Source organism: Salvelinus alpinus, chromosome 10, assembly GCF_045679555.1.
Source record: "Salvelinus alpinus chromosome 10, SLU_Salpinus.1, whole genome shotgun sequence".
Classification (NCBI taxonomy): Eukaryota; Metazoa; Chordata; class Actinopteri; order Salmoniformes; family Salmonidae; genus Salvelinus; species Salvelinus alpinus.
In genome coordinates, this window is record NC_092095.1 from 61604231 (window position 1) to 61631124 (window position 26894).

Below are 26894 nucleotides of genomic sequence, written 5' to 3' on the forward strand. Positions count from 1 at the left end.
AGGCCAGGTGTGTCTGAAGTTCTCTTTCAGTTAGCGATGCATCAGTGGCAATGACCTAGATTGAAGCCTCTGATTTTCACGAGCGTCGTTTGAGATGGACCTCCCCACTTCAGCCCACATCTTCTAAGTGTGTCAGTCCGCCCCTAAGCATTTGGCAGAGTGGCACCTCCACTTTAGCCCAGAGTGCTCAGATTTTATTTTTTCTGGTCATGCCCACTTAGATACCCATCCATTCTCAAAGCCCGTTTAACTGCACCTCTTCCCTCTCGTCTCCCTGGGATGCAAGAGATGAGAGGATGGGAAGAGCCGGAGGGGCATCCTGAAGCGAGACACAAGAGGAAGGAGAAAGACGCACAGTAAAGAGACTCTTCTTCTCCTCTCTAAAAAGGCCTCCTGCAGAGCAGAGTGGAGCATGATGGGGATGTGGGTCAGCGTGTTCCTCCTCTGTCTTCTCCTTGGCTGAGCTGTCGTGTCTGACTCTAGTCCTCCCACAAAATAACCCCCCGACCCCGTCTAACGCACACAGCAACACAGGTTAAGTCACCTACCTGCTCTCCATAGCTACCTCACGACGACCAACAGTCCTCTGTCTCTGTCTTTTTATAGCCAACACTCGAGAAAAGAAAGAATGCTTTCCCTTTCAGAACAAGCTCCAGTATTCTATAGATTTATTCTGTGCCTCCGAGGCAATGTTTAATTTTGATCTTATCATAAAAGTGGTCTGTAAAAAGAAACAAGATGCCCCCTCCTTCCTCTCTCCCTCCCCTCTCCCCCCATACAGCCACAAGGGACAGCCTCCAGTGGAGAGTACACAGGAGCGAGAAGAGAACAGGAGAAAAACATTAAGACAGCTACAGAGGAACAGCAGGGTTCAACAGCCCTCACAGTGGTGAATGCGAGCCACCTTTTTAACTATGCATGCTGCTTGGCATTTTATTGTTTTCTCCTGTCAGTCACAGGAGGAGGAGAAGAGGTGCGTTTCTCTGCTATTTCTGGTTAAGTCGGCCTGTTGCCTTGGCGACACTTTACCACCTAATGTGATATCATTAGGTAAGTGTCAGTAGCTTAACAATTTAAACATGAGAATTATAGCACTCAATTGTTAATATCAATTCAAATTGCTTTGAGTTTGCTTGTTTGCTTGTTTACTTGTTGAGGTAACATTAAAATAAAACCGCTTCTATTACAACATCGTTAGCAATCTGACAGATTTCTAAGCGTTGTCATAACGTCTGAGCTCTATAGGTCTACAATGTGAACAGTGACCTTGAAAGGATGGACTATTAGCAGCTAATAATCATCATACAATCACTGATGTTTTGTGTCTTACGCGCATACGTAAACACACACGAGCACACGCTAACACACACACACACACTCACTCACTCACTCACTCACTCACTCACTCACTCACTTCTACACAATCTGTTTACTGATGCATCTACACACACACTCACACATGACACTTCAAGGTCTTGTTTTACGGTAAGATTTCAGATCTGGATCAGTTACGCTGGGAAAAGCCTCGGTGTTTCTAAAACACCCTGTACTTTCCTGTATTTTTACAGAACAGGCACTTCTCTTATTCACATAACTTACCTTGGATATAAAGATAAGATGTAGATTTATTTAGACTTTTTTGTTGACACGGTATTTGACTGATTCAGTGTTAAAACAAAATATGAGAATAACAACAGCTCCAAAATCTCAGGAATAAGTCTTGAGAGGATGTAGAACATATGTGGAGGTTCTGAGCAGAGGATGTGAGGGTAGCTAACACTTAGAGCTGGTCGTCCTTTCCTTGGAGAATCAGTTGAAATTGATAAAGAGCCTGACTTGGCAAGATACAGTTCAGATTAAACACAACACAGCCCCCTGAAAAATACATAACTTTCTGCAGGGGTGGGAAGATAAGAGAGGCCTGACTAAACTCCCTGTGCCTACACAGGAAGTGATCTAATCCTGATCATCGGTTCGATACATAGGACGACACGATGTGCTTCCCCGTCCCATCTTCACTGTCACTATTCCATTGTACCCTCTTTTTTCATCTCTGTAGTTCCATCTATTCTGGCCTGCTGCAGTGTGTCAACATCCCTGGTCCAGTCTCTTTCCAATCTGACATGCAATCCCACTATGAAGTGTTGCTCAGTACCAGCGTGAGGGTGGCCCATATGGTGACAAATGTCTATCCCAACCCAGAGTAGTCTTGGAATCTTTATATCAATGACCCACTGTACGGATGTGTGATGTGGTCACTGTTGATCCTCTGAGGCTTTCATAGTTCATGTCGGCAATGTGGTCAGTCATCACTCAATATATTACACCCAACTTACTCGCTCATCAGTGGAGGAATACAACAACAGTGTGTGCATTCCAAACAGCACCTTATTCCCTAGTGCACTACTTTTTAATAGAGCCCTATGGGACTTGGTCAACAGTAGACCACTATATAGGGAATAGGGTGCCATTTGAGACGCACAGGGTATCCCTATCCTCTGTTTGGAGGCCAGTCAGTGCTAAGCAGGTGCTGCCAATTACATATTGAGTGATGAAGAGAGGGTGTTTTACAATGGTGATGGGTTTGAGCATCAGCCTACAGTAGCCAGATGAGCCAGGGCCTGCAGAGTTTCAGTTGACATTCCCCTGCCTCTGCTACCCAGAGATTCATTATTTGCCAAAAGCTGTTTGCATTAATTTCAAATTAGAATTCATGATATGCAGTGATGGATTTTTTATCTTTTTGTAATCTGTGCTGAATGTAGAGAATGGAATTGTCCCTCCAGCCAGAAATGTGGTGTGTTTTGATTGAATAAGAAACATGAAGAAGTGCCTAACCTGTTGCTTTGAGTCGCAAGGTTGACGTGCAGTGTTGTTTGTCAGTGATGTGGGACTTTATTCACAGGTTGATGTTTATTGTCATGAATCTTGCCCTTGAGGCAGAACTGAATTATTTCTGCTAGATGGGCCAGCTGCAAAGTCATGATTGACTATATCGTAAAAATGTATGAAAACAAAAATTTTCTTTTTGGTCTTATTTGCAGAACATTAGCCATCAAAGGGTATTGCAGCACCCCTTTGTGAATACATTTAGTTCTCTCAAATACGGGTAATTCACAAGTTCTTCTGTTCTTCATCTCCAGCTTTCATTTCTAATCAAACCAGGCTGGGCTCTCTGTTGAACCACTGTGAAATAATTTAAAACATTTGATATTTAAGTGGTGAGACGAGCTCTGAGGTTTAAATCTCCACACTGCCAGATTGGCAAGGCTCCAGACCTGAGCACTCATCAAATGTGAAGTGCCAGAAAGAAATGCTCTCCTAAATGTGGAGGTAGCAGGTAGGCAGGCAGCGTCGGCTGGTAGGGAGGGAGAGACGTAGTATTATTTTGGATATCTGACACTTTTATTGTTTCTATGGATGCCCAGCTGGGTCGGTAATAACTGGATATGAGGCCGCGTCAATTGTTCGATTTGAAAAATAAGAAAGGCAAGTCTCTGTTTTCTTTGCGGTTGTTGTTGTCACGGTGCCACCATTTTGTTTCCTCTGGCTAGCTTCTGAATGGCACCTGCTGTTAATACTGAGAGAACTACTTATTCCACAATGACTGCACTTGAGGCGCTCTTTAGAGAACTCAAGCATGAATGAACACTTAAAACCTGCAATGAATGTTTACCTCCCACTCTTTCAACTTTTTGTTTTTAATTGAATGCTCGAGGTCAAGAATTTGTTCAAAGACTGAATGTCACGAACATACTAAATAAACCTCTAGCTAATCAGAAGCTATGTGGAGTGATGGTACTTGGCATTTACACTCTATGTTAAATGTTGGTGCCAGTACAAATTAAACATATTTGGATTCTATTAATAAAGTGCAGGTTGGCATTTATTGTCATGAATCTTGCCCTGGAGGCAGCTCTGCAGAGTGGTGACTAGCTGGCACAGCCACAAAGTCATAAAATCTTACTCTAACCTTAACCACACTGCTAACTCATTTTGATTTTATATCCATTTTATATCAAAGCGTTGCTGTGGCACTATAGCAACAGGCATTATGCAATTTCACAAACACATAAGGCCATCTTCACCAACATATAGCACATGATGCCATCCTCACCAACACATGATGCCATCCTCACCAACACATAGCACATGATGCCATCCTCACCAACACATGATGCCATCTTCACCAACACATAGCACATGATGCCATCCTCACCAACACATGATGCCATCGTCACCAACACATAGCACATGATGCCATCCTCACCAACACATGATGCCATCCTCACCAACACATGATGCCATCGTCACCAACACATAGCACATGATGCCATCCTCACCAACACATGATGCCATCCTCACCAACAAATGATGCCATCCTCATCAACACATGATGCCATCCTCACCAATACATAGCACATGATGCCATCCTCATCAACACATGATGCCATCCTCACCAACACATAGCACACGATGCCATCCTCACCAACACATGATGCCATCCTCATCAACCCATGATGCCATCCTCACCAACACATGATGCCATCCTCATCAACACATGATGCCATCCTCACCAACACATAGCATATGATGCCATCCTCACCAACACATGATGTCATCCTCACCAACACATAGCACATGATGCCATCCTCACCAATACATAGCACATGATGCCATCCTCATCAACACATGATGCCATCCTCACCAACACATGATGCCATCCTCATCAACACATGATGCCATCCTCACCAACACATGATGCCATCCTCACCAACACATAGCACATGATGCCATCCTCACCAACATATAGCACATGAAGCCATCCTCACCAACATATAGCACATGATGCCATCCTCACCAACATATAGCACATGATGCCATCCTCACCAACACATAGCATATGATGCCATCCTCACCAACACATGATGCCATCCTCACCAACACATAGCACATGATGCCATCCTCACCAACATATAGCACATGAAGCCATCCTCACCAACATATAGCACATGATGCCATCCTCACCAACATATAGCACATGATGCCATCCTCACCAACACATAGCATATGATGCCATCCTCACCAACACATGATGCCATCCTCACCAACACATAGCACATGATGCCATCCTCACCAACATATAGCACATGAAGCCATCCTCACCAACATATAGCACATGATGCCATCCTCACCAACATATAGCACATGATGCCATCTTCACCAACATATAGCATATGATGCCATCCTCACCAACACATGATGCCATCCTCACCAACACATAGCACATGATGCAATCTTCACCAACACATGATGCCATCCTCACAAACACATAGCACATGATGCCATCCTCACCAACACATAGCACATGATGCCATCCTCACCAACACATGATGCCATCCTCACAAACACATAGCACATGATGCCATCCTCACCAATACATAGCACATGATGCCATCCTCACCAACACATGATGCCATCCTCACCAACACATGATGCCATCCTCACAAACACATAGCACATGATGCCATCCTCACCAACACATAGCACATGATGCCATCCTCACAAACACATAGCACATGATGCCATCCTCACCAACATATAGCACATGATGCCATCCTCACCAACACATGATGCCATCCTCACAAACACATAACACATGATGCCATCCTCACCAACACATGATGCCATCCTCACAAACACATAGCACATGATGCCATCCTCACCAACACATAGCACATGATGCCATCCTCACCAACACATGATGCCATCCTCACCAACATATAGCACATGATGCCATCCTCACCAATACATAGCACATGATGCCATCCTCACCAACACATGATGCCACCCTCACCAACACATGATGCCATCCTCACCAACATATAACACATGATGCCATCCTCACATAGACATAATGCGCTGATTCAGCTAATGTGTTCAAAGCCAGCCTTCCTCTTTCCTCATCTCCTCAGAGAAACCTCCAGCTGGGCCTGTTGTTCACCATCAAAGTTTAGATCTGACGACACATCATTCACTGAGCATAGAGCATATTAAATGCAAAGTGTTCATTCATTACAATGATGAACACAATCTGAACCCTAGTATCTCCGATGTGTGTTGTTGTATTAATATGCTGTGTCAAAACTGAAATGGGGTCAAGTTGTGTATATAATGTAGAATGGACAATGTTTCAGTGGTGAGCATAGATGAACTCTCTCCTCTTGGTATTGAAGGCTCAGGTGGAGGGTGTTTAGTGTGAGTAATGTGGGGTTTTATATAAATTCCACACACACACACACACACACACAGACACACACACACACACACACACACACACACACACACACACACACACACACACACACACACACACACACACACACACACACACACACACACACACACACACACACACGTTTGGAGGCAGCACGTTTCACAGAGTCATGTGGTCAAAATTCTGCCCACCTTTCATCTCTGCATGAAATGACTTCAATTCATGAGTGGATTTGTAGAGAATATAAAAACACTGCGACGCCTGCCTCCTGTTGTCTGTGATGGCATAGTGATACACATGCCAATATGTAATACCTTGTTATTTAGTGAGAAATCTACCAACTGAAGAATAACTTCATTTGATACAGTAAAAAATGTGTACAGAATGTATCATGGTTGGAGGATAAGAGTTCCCTTAACAAAACAAAATTACATTCAGTTACAAATGAATGGCATAACAAGAGAGCGAGAAAGAGCAAGAGAGAGAGAGAGAGAGAGAGAGAGAGAGAGAGAAAGATATATGTTAAATGTTTACTGTTAATTTTTATAGTTTTTTTCACTTTTGTATATTATCTACCTCACTTGCTTTGGCAATGTTAACATATGTTTCCCATGCCAATAAAGCCCCTTGAATTGAATTGAGAGAGAGAGAGAGAGAGAGAGAGAGAGAGAGAGAGAGAGAGAGAGAGAGAGAGAGAGAGAGAGAGAGAGAGAGAGAGAGAGAGAGAGAGAGAGAGAGAGAGAGAGAGAGAGAGAGAGAGAGAGAGAGAGAGAGAGTTGGTTGTCCTACTTTATAAGTGCTTTTCATTCCTCAGTAGGATTGTGATAACAGCAGTTTGCAGCACAGAGAATTAAAATCACAAGGATGATCGAGCCCTCTCAAAACAAGTTGGCCGGGAAACACAGGGTTATCTTTGCAAAATGGCTGTGAATGAGAAAATGGCTGTACATATCGCTATCTCCTGAACAGAACAGCCCCCCCGGCCCAGGAACATGCTTCATCTGGGTTTAAACAGGACAGGAGGGGGACAATCCTCAATTGGATCACACTGTTGGAAAGAGATTGTCAGTAGTGTGTCATGAATACAGGAGATTGTTGTTCTGATTGTGTGTATGAGTAGTGACTTGACTGACTGCAATGATGATCCCACTTTACCATAAGTATCCTAATCGGAGGTGTTTACTTGGTAGTTACAGGTAGGTACAGTGTCATTGTAGTGTAATTGCTGTTTCCTGGAGTCTATCCAATACTTCTTATGACCTTTCCTTGACAGCTCTGAAAAACAACAACATCAACATAAGTCAACTAAAGAAGCTGATTTTGTTATGAATATGAAAACAAACTCTGTTTGGGCTCCAACAGTGAAGAACCTTACAGATACACCACGCAGGTTAACGGAGTGTATAACACACCACGCGTAGCAACACAGCAAATTGATGTGATGTTGGAAAGAGGTTATCAGAGAGCCATAAAGCAGCTGGACTCCTGATGGCAGAACACCCATTGAGATGAACTATAACAACACTGGGAGCCTGCCTCCTGTTGTCTGTGATTGGATAGTGATACACCTTTCAATATGTAATACCTTCTTTAGTGAAAAACCAACCAACTAAAGAATATGCTTCATTTGTTACAGTTCTAAGTCATGTGAAGGTTTTGAAAGGGACATTTTGGGAATTTAAAAAACAAAGAACCTATTGCCCTAATAGTCTACTGGGGATTATTTAGATACACTTTTCTTTCCAAATGCGTGGTGAATCCTGACCATTAGGAACTGTGGTGAATCCTGACCATTAGGAGCTGTGGTGAATCCTGACCATTAGGAGCTGTGGTGAATCCTGACCATTAGGAGCTGTGGTGAATCCTGACCATTAGGAGCTGTGGTGAATCCTGACCATTAGGAGCTGTGGTGAATCCTGACCATTAGGAGCTGTGGTGAATCCTGACCATTAGGAGCTGTGGTGAATCCTGACCATTAGGAGCTGTGGTGAATCCTGACCATTAGGAGCTGTGGTGAATCTTGGCCATTAGGAGCTGTGGTGAATCCTGACCATTAGGAGCTGTGGTGAATCCTGACCATTAGGAGCTGTGGTGAATCTTGGCCATTAGGAACTGTGGTGAATCCTGACCATTAGGAACTGTGGTGAATCTTGGCCATTAGGAGCTGTGGTGAATCCTGACCATTAGGAGCTGTGGTGAATCCTGACCATTAGGAGCTGTGGTGAATCCTGACCATTAGGAGTGGTGGTGAATCCTGACCATTAGGAGCTGTGGTGAATCCTGACCATTAGGAGCTGTGGTGAATCCTGACCATTAGGAGCTGTGGTGAATCTTGGCCATTAGGAGCTGTGGTGAATCCTGACCATTAGGAGCTGTGGTGAATCCTGACCATTAGGAGCTGTGGTGAATCCTGACCATTAGGAGCAGTGGTGAATCCTGACCATTAGGAGCTGTGGTGAATCCTGACCATTAGGAGCTGTGGTGAATCCTGACCATTAGGAGCTGTGGTGAATCCTGACCATTAGGAGCTGTGGTGAATCTTGGCCATTAGGAGCTGTGGTGAATCCTGACCATTAGGAGCTGTGGTGAATCCTGACCATTAGGAGCTGTGGTGAATCCTGACCATTAGGAACTGTGGTGAATCCTGACCATTAGGAGCTGTGGTGAATCCTGACCATTAGGAGCTGTGGTGAATCCTGACCATTAGGAGCTGTGGTGAATCCTGACCATTAGGAGCTGTGGTGAATCCTGACCATTAGGAGCTGTGGTGAATCCTGACCATTAGGAGCTGTGGTGAATCTTGGCCATTAGGATCTGTGGTGAATCCTGACTATTAGGAACTGTGGTGAATCCTGACCATTAGGAGCTGTAGTGAATCTTGGCCATTAGGAGCTGTGGTGAATCCTGACCATTAGGAACTGTGGTGAATCCTGACCATTAGGAGCTGTGGTGAATCCTGACCATTAGGAGCTGTGGTGAATCCTGACCATTAGGAGCTGTGGTGAATCCTGACCATTAGGAGCTGTGGTGAATCCTGACCATTAGGAGCTGTGGTGAATCCTGACCATTAGGAGCTGTGGTGAATCCTGACCATTAGGAACTGTGGTGAATCCTGACCATTAGGAACTGTGATGAATCCTGACCATTAGGAGCTGTGGTGAATCCTGACCATTAGGAACTGTGGTGAATCCTGACCATTAGGAGCTGTGGTGAATCCTGACCATTAGGAGCTTCACGGAGAGGGATTAAGACTATATGAGTGCATTTTCTCACTAGAATGTCAAGAGGGTATGGTTACCATGTTAATGCCTATATAAACTCAACTACACCTCTATTGAGTTGATCCTACTCTGGGTCTGCTTCCCAAATGAAACCCTATTCCCTGTTTAGTGCGCTACTTTTGACCAGGGTCCATAGGGTTCTGGTAGTGCACTATATAGGCAATAGTGTGCCATTTACGACACATCCTGGGTTTCAGTTGGTGCGAGGGATTTGACAAATGCACATGTTGGTATGAAGAACTACTATTTGATTATCAAGCAGATTTCTTTGGAGTGCAGCATGTCTGTGACAGAGTGATAGCAACAGACATGGGCTTAGTGGAACATGAGTCCCGCCAGCAAGCATCAGGAGAACAAGATATACAGAACCTGCACCTGTGTACATAATCACAATACAAAGACAACTCTCTCTATACATCTAGTACTAAGAATAACAAAGAAATGCCTTTATGTTTCTCTCCACTCTGCCTATGAACCTTTAAGAAGAGAGGATCCTCCATCATGCAAGTCTAATCACGTCCCTCAAGTAAAAGAGACAGCTCTCCAATGGACATGCAGCATAACAGATTCCCCCTAGTAGTGTATATTTATTTACTAGCCAGTAGCAGGGCTCTGTGTACTATAGTCTAAGTATGAGGTTCCCTGGTGAAATGTTCTCCAGATATGAACCAGAAGTAATAAACTGTGTGGGAGATCACTGGTAGGCTTCTCTGCGCCTTTCGCATGGAGCAAAGTTTCAATCCATATTTATTTATCTCCTTCTGTTTTTATGTCCATGGGCGAAAGCCAGCACACCTCCTTCCTCCCCTCACCTCCTCCCCCTTCCTCACCCCCTCCTCCCCCAGGTACAAGACAGCTCACTCCCATTAGCATTACAACATGGCCTCTCTTCACCACAGAGCACCGTTACCATCTGACTCCTCACAGATGGCATATTGACATCCGGATAGGAATTCAGATGTTCCACAGTACAAATCTGCATATTTAGGTGTCATATTATACGCTATATGAACACTGAATACTTGTAATTCAAGGTAATGCATAAGTTAATGGAAGAGAGAGAGAAAGTGCAAAAAAGAAAACTGGACTGGGATACCTTTGATGCTCACTTTTCAAGGGTACTGCTCTGTATCTCACAACTACTCTATTGGAATATAGATGTGCATTACTTTCTATTGAAGTGTAAAAGCTGCGTTTTCCTGACTTATTTTAAACTGAGGCACTAGTATGTGACTTAATTGCGGCTTGGAATTAAACCTTGGATCAGTATGCATTTCAGCGGATAATAACTGCATTTGATTGGAGAACAGTTATGAGAGTAATAAGAGAATACTGATTCGGATGAGGACTGCATGGTTAATTGATTTGAACTGTCAGAGTAATCACAGCCTTGAATGCATCGTATTCAACCTACAGATCGATAGGACATTGGGAGTTATTGAGGTAGCGAATGGAGAGCTTAGCCAGTGACTAAAACAGGTCCCAGAGAAGGATGCTGTCAGAAATGAACAAGGAATGATTGTCTCACTCGACGTGGTCTACAGGAAGTAATTAGAATACTGCCACCCCCAGAACGAGTGGCAACCTTGATAAAGATTAGCAAACAAGACTGTATAAAATAAACAAAACAAATAGAGAGCTATATTGTACGCTCAAACAAATGGGAAAATTCTATTATTTTGTACTAATACAATTGCTCTGAGAAAAATATTTTGAAAAACAATCTAAAAAAAGATATGTGTCAGAATTATTGGCACCCATTTAGGATTATTATAAATGAAATCAAACAATATAAATTCTGCTTTAATTAAAATTCCACTTTTTTTCAGTTGATCTCAGTTTAAAAAAATGCATTGTGGTCTTCCATGGCTTCCTGTTTCACCGGGGTCTTTTTTTGCTCATCTTTATCAAGGATGCCAATCATTTAGTAGTTATTCTCTTCTAGCACAAAGAGGTACTTTACCTGAACCGGCGGACGTCGAATGAGCAGAAACAAATAAATGTCTCTCTCCTTCGTCACAGATGGGTATTGCACATAATGCATGTCAAGGTCTGTCTGGGGAGGCAGAATAAAACTGATTCATGTTACCGGGAAGAGAGGAAGCAACGACAAGCTGATTCATGCTAACAGGATGAAGGCCTCCTAAAAACTGGAAGACAACAGCATTTTGTCTCTTACAAAATGCACGGCAGAGTTTTCTGCCAGGCCCGAGGATAAAGCTTAAATACTGAGTGGCACTAACAGATTAATCACTGGGAATTGGCCGAGTACAAGATGCACTTAAGATTCAGTTTGGGGGTACACTTTTGGCTGAGCGGAATGGGAAAGAAATCACAATTGAATTGATCTCTCCAAATATTCACCCACTGAGTTTTATTTGGGTGAAGATGGAGAGATATTTGAGAGAGATATTTCAAGGTCTTAACCCAGATAGAGGTTTTAAGCTGCTGCTTTGCTGACAGTGAAGACTGTAAAATCATTCTTGCACCACAAATCATTTTTACGAGACTTCCTTCCTCGTGTGTGGGCGGAGATATGACAGAGCAAAGGATCTTCAAATTGCTGTCATGTGTCAGTTGTTAAAAGTATTGTCCTTGAGTGTCCCTCATCTCCTGTCCTGAGATAATCCTTCAAACATTGACTCACATCTCTTATAACGTGCTATAAGCCTTTATAATGGCTTATAATAAACATAATACTATATTACGTTTCTCTGTGCAGAAAATGTTCAACTGACTCAAAATAGCTGCCATTTAGATAAGATCATTATGGGATGATAATACGACACCATAAGAGGGTCGGTCATATATGCTTATGTCAAGTGTTACAATGCATTATAACGGCTACATAATACTTAGTAATACCTTTCAACATTAAGTAAAGTGTTGCCCTGTCATACAATGTCTAGGGCAAGGGCGTTTTGCTGAATGGTAAAAAAAAAGACTGGATAGCTAGCCATGCCACTGGTTGTTGAAAGCTATGCTTTGACCACAATGTATCTGACATAACTCGATAAAGTGGTGTTATGTACCCTGTTGGAACACTTGAGCGCAGAGACCAGCCAGGCGATTCAAGGTCGAGGCTAGATGATGTTACAGCAAAGCTGGTGACCACCTACAGCAGAGCACAGCTTTCCTCTCATTGACAGAGGCTGGGGTGAGAATGTGTGTTCGCCTTGAGTGAGAAAGGGGCATCGAAGCCAAGAGGTGGAGGGCAGAGGAAGAAAGAGAGAGAGAGAACCAATTCAACCTGAGAGAGTGGAAGCGAGAGAGAGCCAGCCGGACCAGAAGCTTCAACACAGTGATTTATAGTCCAGTGCCTTGGTACGTCAGAGAGAAGATATATTGTACAATGTCAGAGTAATGTGGATAACCTTAGCTAGTGTAACCACATTTGATTTAGTAAAGATAAACACAAGATGGATATCTTCCACTGCAAGGGCTGAGGCTTGATGTTAACGATGACTGCAATATGTTGTCGGGACATTTCTACCTATAACCCTGCCATCCAACACAGATCTGTGAAATCGCATGATAAATCATACTGGAGAAGTCCAATGTCCTGACTGCATTAAAGGGAAAATCCATTAAAAACTATAAACTACATTATATAGTTCTTCATTAGTCCACTGTTGATACAGTCCCAAAATGTTTTGCATTTCAGCAGTTTTCAATATATTGGACTATCAAGAAGCAAAATGTCACCGGCCACAAGGTGCCAGAGCACTTTCCCTCACCATGGTTTCACTGAGCGATAGAAGATATGTAAACTGGACCGATATCTTAGTCATGACCATTACAGGACATCCGTATGATATAGTAGAGAACAATATGGATGTCCTAAGATGTTTGGCTAACATTTGCCTAAAGGGCTCCAAAACAGCCTAAGAGAAGAAGTATCCACTCGTTGTTGGAGGACACAACCAAGGGGAACGATTCCGTTGACTGGGTTGTGCTTCCAAAAGACACACATCTGTATTCTCTCCCTCATTTAATATAACAGCCAATGGGAATAAAAAGGTCAAAGTCATACTGAGCATCTGCCTGTCATGTTCTCTTTCATGAACACTTTGGGTTTAAATAACAATTAGCTGATGTGGTTTCAAGCGCCTCTAACAATTAAAGTCAAACCATATTACTTTTCATGCACAAAAAGCTGGCTGTAGTCCAGTTACTCATTTAAAAAGCATTTGGAAAGCTATTATATTTCTAGGACAATTGGCATGGTACTTTAGTTACATAGGAAGGTAGCCTACACATAGTTGTGGCTAAATCACTTTACTTCAGTGTCCATTTTCATGTTCTGGAAATGTGGTTGGCGAGGGAACTGAGTAAGTAGGTTATAACATATTGTAATACATATTGTAATATGTTCCTTTCCTACAGTACATGCGTTCTACTTGTTGAGCCGTGATATAAGGAGGAACAGACAGACTTGTAACCTACATTGATTTTATGGCAGTGCTCCCAGAGTCTCAACAGAAGGTGGGTGGAACTAAGTCTTTAAATATTACATGCGTTTCTTGGACACAGCCCACATACCGTACTTCAGATATCGCCTCCCTCCTTTGAACCTCAATACCATGGAACTCAGCGCTTTCTATTAAGGGAAATGAGATTGAAATAAGGCATTTCAGGTTGCCAAATAATACAACTGTAAGCGGTAGCGTTTGCCAAACGATGACAGCAATACAAATGTGATTTAGCAAGAGATGAAAAGATAGGGTTTGAGCTGGTGGATCCCCACTATTCAGGATAGTGAAATGTTCCCCCATCAAGTCAAAGAAAGGAGCTGGCTTTGGGCCAATGGAGCACTTTCCCTCACCGTGGTAATGAATTACATTGTTAGGCAAGGTTTGCACACCCCGAGGACAGCCCTCAACGGGACACACTGTGGGTTATTGAAGCTGCGAGGTCCCCACAAGTCCTCTAAAGCACTCTTTTACGGGACTTCTGCACACATACAGGAAAGAGAGGGCTGGCTGAGAGCAGTGGAAAGCTACTGCCAAAATGTACTGTCTTAAATCTATACAGTGTACAGTCTGGTTTAATCATATTTAGCTTTTTAAAGATAGCTACCTGTATGGAATCAAAATCTTTATATACAGCTATGCATACCTTTTCTATTCACATACTGTCCATCTGTCTATACACACCATTCAAATACATACATATTATTTATATTCTGGACTCAGGTATGGAAGAGAATTTTCTGCAATTCTATCAATTTTGCTATGGGGGTTTCTATTGTGTATTAATATACGGTATTCTCCACAGAGCTCATTCTAATAGTTCTACTACTGTACAATGCATTTAAGATACACTGTTTATACACAGCACCTATTTATTTAAATACTGGATTCTTGACATAGTTCACTCTAATATATCTACTGCTGTACATATCATTCTTACTATATCTGGTGTAAATTCATCCGGTGTATATACGCATAGATTTAATTCGGATTACTGTTACAATCCTATTGGGGTTGTTAATTGGATTCGTTCCGACATTTCTTTCTGTTTACTTTTTGGATTATGTGTGTATTGTGTTGTATTGCTAGGTTTCACTGCACAGTTGGAGCTAGAAACACACACATTCCGGTGCACCTGCGATAACATCTGCAAATCTGTGTACGCCACCAATAAACTATGATTTGGATTTGATTTGATATTGACATTCCATCATATGCAGTATGGCTTATCCCGACTTTCTACTAGATCAGTTGTGAAGACCGGCAGTGGATCTGTCATGTGTTAATGGGTGGAATAGGGACACCTTTAATCTAGATCGGCATTAAACGAGATGGTTTTACTTTGTTAAGCATGTAATTATTACAAAGCAAAGCCTACTAATTTCTGAATCATTATCTACTCAAGTGTTGTGCAGTTCAATGTTATGAAAAATCATTAAGAGCTTTCTTTCCTGTCGATGAAAAATCCAGTAAAACAATCTCTCCTGCTTCAGAGGTTAGTTATAGGCTGTTGAGGCGAGGAAACCGTGTGTTTCTAAATCTTTCATCATTGGTTTGAAAGATATGTCAAGGAGGAATGAAACACTTTGAACCCGCCTTCAAAGGTGCTAATGTTATAATACTTCCTCATACTCCTCACAACTCAGCCAAGTCACCTTGGCTCACATAAATACCAGTCTGTTTTAGCAGATTCAATATGATTCCATTACACTAGTTAAAACGTTTCTACAGCCTAATCTACAACTCAGTTGGCCTGATTTTGTCAACCAGGTTACAAACACACAGAAATGGCACTATTAAACATTTGGAAAGGCAAGTAGGCTTTTTGACATAATTGAGTTTTAAGCACAATGCCTTGCTACAGGTAAAGTGGTCACTGCACAAGCTATTGTATTAGAAACAATGTGACCCAGTTTTAAAGACCACCACACCCAAATCCCAACATTTTGAACATTCATATTCCTCTCTCCCTCACCCATATTTAGACTATAATTTTTTTCATTTACTTTCATTTACTTTCATAAAAACCTGAACCAGAAGGCTGTCAGATATAATAATCAACTAGGTCAGGCTGAAAAATGACAAAATATTTCTGCTGAACATGGAATAGCCCTGTTGATGGTGGAACGTGGTTGTGGGTTGGGAATACGACATCAAAGACTACAGAGCGGATGGCAAAGAGACTACAGATCCCAGGAGACAGATCACAGAGGGGGGGAAAGGAAGGTGGAAAATATGAAGGAGGAACAGGGATGCAAAGCCTTACACAACACAATGCATCTGGATGGAGATGAATTATACATGTCTCACATGCCAGAGATATGTCTTGAAGTATCTTCTCTGACATTTTCAACCTCTCCCTGTCCGAGTCTGTAATACCAACATGTTTTAAGAAGACCACCATAGTCCCTGTGCCCAAGAACACTATGGTAACCTGTCAAAATGACTACCAACTCGTAGCACTCACATCTGTAGCCATGAAGTGCTTTGAAAGGCTGGTCATGGCTCACATCAACACCATGATCCCAGAAACCCTAGACCCACTCCAATTTGCATACCGCCCTAAGAGATCCACAGATGATGCAGTCTCTATTGCACTCCACACTTCCCTTTCCCACCTGGACAAAAGGAACACCTATCTGAGAATGCTATTCATTGACTACAGCTCAGCATTCAACACCATAGTGCTCTCAAAGCTCATCAAAAAGCTAAGGACCCTGGGACTAAACACCTCCCTCTGCAACTGGATCCTGGACTTCCACATCCGCCATGCTGATACTCAACACAGGGGCCCCTCAGGGGTGCGTGCTCAGTACCCTCCTATCCTCCCTGTTCACTCATGACTGCACGGCCAGGTACGACTCCAACACTATCATTAAGATGGCCGAGGACCGAGCACCCCCCCATTCTCATCAGCTGTAGTGGAGCAGGTTGAGAGCTTCAAGTCCCTTGGTGTCCACATCACCAACAAACGAACATGGTCCAAGCACACCAAGACAGTCGTGAAGAGGGCACGACAAAACCTATTCTCTCTCAGCAGACTGAAAAGATTTGGCATGGGTCCTCAGATCCTCAAAAGGTTCTACAGCTGCACCAACAAGAGCATCCTGACTGGTTTCATCACTGCCTGGTATGGCAACTGCTCAGCCTCTGACCGCAAGGCACTACTGAGGGTAGTGCGAACGGCCCAGTACATCACTGGGGCCAAGCTTCCTGCCATCCAGCACCTCTATACCAGGCGGTGTCAGAGGAAGGCCTTAAAAATTGTAAAAGACCAGCCACCCTAGTCATAGACTGTTCTCTCTAATACCGCACGGCAAGCGGTACCGGAGCGCCATGTCTAGGTCCAAGAGAATTCTAAACAGCTTGTACCCCCAAGCCATAAGACTCCTGAACATCTAATCAAATGGCTACCCAGAATATTTGTATTGCCCCCCACCCCCACCCCCTCTTTTACGCCGCTGCTACTCTCTGTTATTATCTATGAATATTTACTTTAATAACTCTACCTACAGTCATGGCCAAAAGTTTTGAGAATGACACAAATATTCATTTTCACAAAGTCTGCTGCCTCAGTCTGTATGATGGCAATTTGCATATACTCCAGAATGTTATGAAGAGTGATCAGATGAATTGCAATTAATTGCGAAGTCCCTCTTTGCCATGCAAATGAACTGAATCCCCAAAAAACATTTCCACTGCATTTCAGCCCTGCCACAAAAGGACCAGCTGACATCATGTCAGTGATTCTCTCGTTAACACAGGTGTGAGTGTTGACGAGGACAAGGCTGGAGATCACTCTGACATGCTGATTGAGTTCGAATAACAGACTGGAAGCTTCAAAAGGAGGGTGGTGCTTAGAATCATTGTACTTCCTCTGTTAACCATGGTTACCTGCAAGGAAACACGTGCCGTCATCATTGCTTTGCACAAAAAAAGGCTTTACAGGCAAGGATATTGCTGCCAGTAAGATTGCACCTAAATCAACAATTTATCGGATCATCAAGAACTTCAAGGAGAGCGGTTCAATTGTTGTGAAGAAGGCTTCAGGGCGCACAAGAAAGTCCAGCAAGCACCATGACCGTCTCCTAAAGTTGATTCAGCTGCGGGATCGGGGCACCACCAGTACAGAGCTTGCTCAGGAATGGCAGCAGGCAGGTGTGAGTGCATCTGCACGCACAGTGAGGCGAAGAATTTTGGAGGATGGCCTGGTGTCAAAAAGGGAAGCAAAGAAGCCACTTCTCTCCAGGAAAAACATCAAGGACAGACTGATATTCTGCAAAAGCTACAGGGATTGGACTGCTGAGGACTGGGGTAAAGTCAAAGGCATTTGGAAAAAAGCTTGTCCGGAGAAGACAAGGTGAGCGCTAACATCAGTCCTGTCTCATGCCAACAGTAAAGCATCCTGAGACCATTCATGTGTGGGGCTCACTCACAATTTTGCCTAAGAACACAGCCATGAATAAAGAATGGTACCAACACATCCTCCGAGAGCAACTTCTCCCAACCATCCAGGAACAGTTTGGTGACGAACAATGCCTTTTCCAGCATGATAGAGCACCTTGCCAAAAGGCAAAAGTGATAACTAAGTGGCTCGGGGAACAAAACATCAATATTTTGGGTCCATGGCCAGGAGACTCCCCAGACCTTAATCCCATTGAGATCTTGTCAAAAACAAAAACCCACAAATTCTGACAGAGTCCAAGCATTGATTATGCAAGAATGGGCTGCCATCAGTCAGGATGTGGCCCAGAAGTTAATTGACATGCCAGGGCAGACTGGTCTTGAAAGGTCTTGAAAAAGGTCTTGAAAAAGAAGGGTCAACACTGCAAATATTGACTCTGCATCAACTTCATGTAATTGTCAATAAAGCCTTTGACACTTATGAAATGCTTGTAATTATACTTCATTATTCCATAGTAACATCTGACAAAAATATCTAAAGACACTGAAGCAGCAAACTTTGTGGAAATTAATATTTGTGTCACTCTCCAAACCTTTGGCCACGACTGTACATGTACATATTACCTCAATTACCTTGACTAACCCGTGTCCCCGCACATTGACTCTGTACCGGTACCCTCTGTATATAGTCTCGCTATTGTTATTTTACTGCTGCTCTTTAATTACTTGTTTATTTTATTTCTTATTCTTATTCGTATTTTTTTCAACTGCATTGTTGGTTAGGGGCTTGTAAGTAAACATTTCACTGTAAGGTCTTCACCTGTTGTATTCTGCGCGTGTGACTAATACAATAATTTGATTTGATTTGCTAGGTCAAGAGCCTCTCTAAAGGTCTGAGAGTCAACTTGTTAGGTGCAGCTCGCTGTTGGCCTTGGCATTGTTCATGTCATTTGTACAGTCAGTTCAGATACAGTCATTTGGAAAGGTATGTTTCATGGTTTTATGTTTTATTGTAATCCAGGGCGTCTCCAAGCACACCAACAACGTATCAAATAAAATAAGTTACCAGAATGTTTAAAAAGGAACCTTTCCATGAAAATGTTTTATTTGTTTAAACTGTGAAGTACTAGCATATGTTTAAAAAAGTACAGTATACTTTAAATAAAGTACAGTAACTCTCCTGACATCTCAGCCTCTCCGTCACACTACTGTAAGACCATTTGGTCACATTCTCTCTCCCTCCTCCCTCAATGGCTGGTGTTCTAATTCATTGACAGCTGCTCCCCTGTACCCCACACAGGACCCTCAGTCCCAGGGGTGGGTGGCCAGTGGCCTTGGCCATAGAGGAGTGCCCGTCAGTGGGGGGGATGTACCCATCCTGTGGACCATGTCCACCAGGCAATCAGCCCCACACCATCAGCACGCAGCCTGGCGGTGAATGGAGCCTGTGCCAGGCACGAAGCGGGGGCTTTTGCCCTCTCTCTCTAAAGGCGTTTGTTCAGGGGCACAGTGGAACGAGACATCTACCGATTGTACCCCAATGAAAAGTGCCATCTTTCCTCATTATTCAAGTAATACATTGAGAATGATCCAATTCACAACCTATATAAAGAAACAGGCAATACTAAGATGCACAATGTTGAACTTTTGGCACACACTCAATAGTGAAAAACTGCAAATAATAGACAGAGAAAATGACTAGGGTGGGGAATGGGAGAGAACATTTGGTGGGAGTAACTGGCGAGTAACTGATTTGTAATGAATAATTCATTAAATCACAGTGGCTGAAGATTGAAAAGTTTTACTTGTCAATTAATCAGCATGTGTTGTTTAATATTCCCTTCCCACAGGGACCTAACTAACTTTAAAAATTCTAAATTACTTTAAAATATACTAACTTCCCATAATTATGTTAAATATGGATACAATGTGCCACCATATAGAGAAAGTGCATAAATGTGTCTCCTCGTTCAACTGTTCATTTTTCAAACATCAAACTAACAGTAATATTATAAAAATGAACATAAACTACTACCTTAAACTATACCTGTTTAATGTTGAAATACAGTATTTGTCACGACTTCTGCCGAAGTTGGTCCCTCTCCTTGTTCGGGCGGCGTTCGGTGGTCGACGTCACCGGTTTTCTAGTCACCACCGATCCACGTTTCATTTTCGATTTGTTTTGTCTTCATTATACACACCTGGTTTCCATTCCATAATCATTGTTCCCTATTTAACCCTCTGGTTTCCCCCTTGGTTTTGTGCGTGTTTGTTATTGTCTCGTTTTGTGACCTGGATATTTTGTCTCCTTCATGGAATATTGTTTTTGAGTAAAGTTACGGTTGTTACTCATCTCTGTGTCCTGCGCCTGACTCCGCCTTACCCGCATCACCTAGACTTAAGACAGTATTACTGCCTTCAGATTGGCCATTCATTTTCTTTAAACTAAAGTTATTATAACCTGCAAAGAGAAAGACTGGACAGAACAAGGCACACAGGGACCTGTCCAACCAGCTTCATATAGTTGAGTATATAATATTGAATATACAATATGGTCCTTTCTGGGTAAATTGACCGGCAGTTTCCTGTAGGACAGAACTTTCAACAATAGAGAAATTCCAGTTATATCACCTGTCCTCTTCTCAGACAGAGACCGGCAAACAAACCAGATCAGAAAACTACAAAACAAAATCGTTATTCTCCATTCACAAACTGAGAATTAGCAACGATCCTTCAATTACGATGGCACGGCTGTAGACAGAGAAAGAGAGCGAGAGAGAGAGACAGAGAGAGTGAGAGAGAGAGAAAGAGAGCGAGAGAAAGAGAGCGAGAGACAGAGAGTGAGAGAGAGACAGAGAGAGAGAGACAGAGAGAGAGAGACAGAGAGAGAGAGACAGAGACAGAGACACAGAGAGAGAGAGACAGAGAGAGTGAAAGAAAGAGAGAGTGACAGAGAAACAGTCAGAGAGAGCGAGAGAGAGAGAGAGAGAGAGAGAGAGAGAGAGAGAGAGAGAGAGAGAGAGAGCAGAACCTGCTGAAGGGGTTTCCCTCCCCTTGCAGCATGTAGGAGTAACTGGTGGTGAGTAAGTGATGTAATGAATAATTAAATCACAGTGGCTGAAGATTGAACATTTTTACTTGTCAATTAATCAGCATGTGTTGTTTAATATTCCCTTCCCACAGGGACCTAACTAACTTTACAAATTCTAAATTACTTTAAAATATACTAACTTCCCATAATTATGTTAAAAATGGATAAAATGTGCCACCATATAGAGAAAGTGCATAAATGTGTCGCCTCGTTCAACTGTTCATTTTTCAAACATCAAACTAACAGTAATATTATAAAATTGAACATAACTACCTTAAACTATATCTGTTTAATGTTGAAATACAGTATTACTGCCTTCAGATTGGCCATTCATTTTCTTTAAACTAAAGTTATTATAACCTGCAAAGAGAAAGACTGGAGCTCTGTATCAATGGTAAAACCCAGGAGTTGAAGCAGTGATTCTGTCTCTGAGCCTCTTGGTATCAGTCCTAATGCTCCGATACCGTCTGCGAAGGGATTGAACAGGATCCAGTTGCAGTGGGTGGTGTCCAGACCCAGGGTTCTGAGCCTGGTGTTGAGCCTGGAGTTTGTTAAATGCTGAACTGTAGTCAGTGTTCCTCTTGTCCAGATGTGTTACGGCATGTGAATAGCGATGGAAATGGCATGAGGAGGTACAGGTGTGAGGTGCAGGTGTGAGGGGTTGTCATTTTGGGACAGAACAAGGGGACACACAGGGACCTGTCCAGCCAGTGTCTGACCTGTCTAGTGTCCACTCATCTCAGCACCTGACACACATTAACATGGAGACTCACCCTTCAAAGAGCCGAGATTCTAACACTGTGCGTGGATTAACTGGCCATAACAATGAGTTCATTTGAAATAAACACAAATTAAGCTACTAAGCTTTATATAGTTGAATATATAATTTTAGCTAACAGGTTGATACGCTTTGCTCAATATCGTCCTTTCTTGGGCAAATTGACAGGCCATTTCCTGTTGAACAGAATTATCAACAATAGAGAAATTCCAGCAACATCACCGACAAAAAACTACAGAAAACTACAAAACAAATCTTTATTCTCCATTCACAAACTGAGAATCAGCAATGATCCTTCAATTACGATGGCACGGCTGTAGACAGAAACAAGCTGTAGAGTAGGAGAAACATCCTGTGTGTTCTGACCCAGCCCTTGGTCATTAATCAGATATTTGTCAGCGAGACCGACTCGAGGTTAGCCATGTTTCTCTGCCCTCTTATGTCTCAACTAGAACACAGCAGGGGAGTGAGAGAGAGAGAGAGAGAGAGTGAGAGTATAACCTGCTGGAGGGATTGTCCTTCCCATGTAGCATTCCATCCCTCCATTTTGCTGCAGAAAAAAAACGTTTTAATGAGACATAACGCTCTTTGTAATGAGCGACCTACATAGCTATACAGTCTGAGGTAAATATACCTCTGTCTTCTCCTCTTCTCATGCCTTTTCCCTTTGATCCTGCCAGTGATTAAAATATGACTGGAGTGTTGCAGTGTAGTAGTGGCACGTGATGATGGAACGTCAGTTAATGAGTGGATCATCTTCACTGCCTACCCTGATGAACAAGGGCTGTTTGTATAGAATGTGGAGATCCATGGACCTGCCTTGTATTTCCTTAGTCTATTTTGGTAATAATAGTGATCATTATTTGAATATAAGCACCCTCCATTGCTGGCACCATGACTTTTATGTTAGCTTGTTGCACATTTGACAGACTTACTTTTTACTCCAAAAAGGTTTCCCTGTCTCCTAAGCGCATGCCTCAGAGTGTTATGCTTTGACACAGCCAGTTTGCAGCACATGATTCTGAATCAACTTCATTTTCAGTTTACCTGCTAGACATGTAGCTGGACTGAATCATGGTTGAAAGTAACTGTTATTTTTATCACCCTGGACCACTGAATGTACCAGACCTCCCACATCTTTCTCTGTGAATGAGCCACACTAATGCAATGGGTTGTGGGCTGCGAGAGTTTCCATGTATTAGATAGGACCACAGATAATCAGTGCGGCGCACCTCAAGGTTAAGTACTTGTACCATTCATCTTTCCATTTAGCTATATCCCATTGATATGCAATGATTATATTTATCCATTATATACGGTAGATCAAGGCATAATGTACAATTTGATGGTGATATTATATATACATGATATAACCACCAGAGATTCTCCAGACTTTGATATGTGTATAAAAAACAGATAAAACGCAATGAAGAGCTTCCATCTAGCATCACCTAGCGGTGAAGTAGCCCATGGGGACTAGGTGATGAGCAAATGTACTAGACATCTGTGGGGCTGGATTACAATAGCCCAAGCTCATTGCCAGAACTGGGAAAAGAAAAACATTTTTAAATGAAGGAGAAATAAACCACTAAGGCCCGTCGTTAATTGACATCAGATTTTTTCAGCTTTCCAATTCCAATACACTGGTTATTCCCCCCCCCCCCCCTCTGCTGAGAACTCTGACTGCTGCATTGTTTTAGAAGAGGATTCATCCAGGATGGAGGGGGGTTTTATCCAGCCAGTTGATCTGAATGGGAGAGTTTGCTAGTGGATTTAATTACTCTATCACACAGCTTTGATGAAATGTTTAGCTGCATGTTCGTAAATATATGACGTGCATCTTTCAAAAATACATTGGTTGTCATCATTTTATCATTATTTCTAAAGGATGAAGGAATATACAATACTGGCATGCCAAGGAAATAATAACAATAGCATGGTTAGTTACATCATACAGGGTTCCTGTTTGTTAGTTACATCATACAGGGTTCCTGTTTGTTAATTATGTCATACAGGATTCCTGTTTGTTAGTTATGTCATACAGGATTCCTGTTTGTTAGTTACATCACACAGTATTCCTGTTTGTTCGTTACATCATACAGGGTTCCTGTTTGTTAGTTATATCATACAGGGTTCCTGTTTGTTAGTTACATCATACAGTGTTCCTGTTTGTTCGTTACATCATACAGGGTTCCTGTTTGTTAGTTACATCACACAGTGTTCCTGTTTGTTCGTTACATCATACAGGATTCCTGTTTGTTAGTTACGTCATACAGGGTTCCTGTTTGTTAGTTACGTCATACAGGATTCCTGTTTGTTAGTTACGTCATACAGGGTTCCTGATTGTTAGTTACATCATACAGGGTTCCTGTTTGTTAGTTACGTCATACAGGATTCCTGTTTGTTAGTTACGTCATACAGGGTTCCTGTTTGTTAGTTACGTCATACAGGATTCCTGTTTGTTAGTTACGTCATACAGGATTCCTGTTTGTTAGTTACATCATACAGGATTCCTGTTTGTTAGTTACATCATACAGGATTCCTGATTGTTAGTTACATCATACAGGGTTCCTGTTTGTTAGTTACATCATACAGGGTTCCTGTTTGTTAGTTACATCATACAGGATTCCTGATTGTTCGTTACATCATACAGGGTTCCTGTTTGTTAGTTACATCATACAGTGTTCCTGTTTGTTCGTTATATCATACAGGATTCCTGTTTGTTAGTTACATCACACAGTGTTCCTGTTTGTTAGTTACGTCACACAGTGTTCCTGTTTGTTAGTTACATCATACAGGGTTCCTGTTTGTTAGTTACATCATTCAGGGTTCCTGTTTGTTAGTTACGTCATACAGGGTTCCTGTTTGTTAGTTACGTCATACAGGATTCCTGTTTGTTAGTTACATCATACAGGGTTCCTGTTTGTTAGTTACGTCATACAGGGTTCCTGTTTGTTAGTTACATCATACAGGATTCCTGTTTGTTAGTTAGGTCATACAGGGTTCCTGTTTGTTAGTTACATCATACAGGATTCCTGTTTGTTAGTTACATCATACAGTGTTCCTGTTTGTTAGTTACGTCATACAGGATTCCTGTTTGTTAGTTACGTCACACAGTGTTCCTGTTTGTTAGTTACATCATACAGGGTTCCTGTTTGTTAGTTACATCATTCAGGGTTCCTGTTTGTTAGTTACGTCATACAGGGTTCCTGTTTGTTAGTTACATCATACATGATTCCTGATTGTTAGTTACATCATACAGGGTTCCTGTTTGTTAGTTACATCATACAGGATTCCTGTTTGTTAGTTACGTCATACAGGGTTCCTGTTTGTTAGTTACGTCATACAGGATTCCTGATTGTTAGTTACATCATACAGGATTCCTGATTGTTAGTTACATCATACAGGATTCCTGATTGTTAGTTACATCATACAGGGTTCCTGTTTGTTAGTTACATCATACAGGGTTCCTGTTTGTTAGTTACGTCATACAGGGTTCCTGTTTGTTAGTTACGTCATACAGGATTCCTGTTTGTTAGTTACGTCATACAGGGTTCCTGTTTGTTAGTTACGTCATACAGGGTTCCTGTTTGTTAGTTACGTCATACAGGATTCCTGTTTGTTAGTTACGTCATACAGGATTCCTGATTGTTAGTTACATCATACAGGGTTCCTGTTTGTTAGTTACATTATACAGGATTCCTGTTTGTTAGTTACATCATACAGGATTCCTGTTTGTTAGTTACGTCATACAGGGTTCCTGTTTGTTAGTTACGTCATACAGGATTCCTGATTGTTAGTTACGTCATACAGGATTCCTGATTGTTAGTTACATCATACAGGGTTCCTGTTTGTTAGTTACATCATACAGGACTCCTGTTTGTTAGTTACGTCATACAGGGTTCCTGTTTGTTAGTTACATCATACAGGATTCCTGTTTGTGATGGAATTCGTATTTCCCATTGAATGAACACAAATGAGGGACTGTGACAGCTTTCCTCAACAAGACTAAAACTGTCTGTCTGTATTAATCTGTTCCATTATCTGTTCTTTTAAGTAGCAGCTTTGTGAGGAAACGTTGCATGAAAAGTGACTATCCCTGGGGAACTTTGTGTTCAACTCCAAAAGCCTTGACTGACGGCTGGAAAATAAAAGCACAACCCTGTATTAATCTGTGAAAGGTGTCTGTTTCCTCTTGGATGTGTACTCTAAATGCCTGATTGTGATGTTGTGGGAGTGGATATATGACATTGTGTTTGGGGAGGGAGACAGGAGGAGTAGTGGACCAGCAGTAGAGAACAGTAAAACCTGAAGGAAGCTTTTCCATAGCTATAGAGTCATGAAAACAACAACAGGTCGAAGAACACTGACAGGGCTGGAGGAGTGGTGTTATCTCTAGGGTTATATGGAGCACATGGGTCAATATACATCAATTATATGTATGGCTTTGGAAAAGGTTTTGTAGTCTTGTAATGGACTTCAAATTAGCAGTGCAACTAATTAGGGGAATATCACGCAAAGCATATGTGAAGGTTGACGCTATAGATCACACTCTGTACCATATCAGACTACTTCTAATCATGTCTCTAGC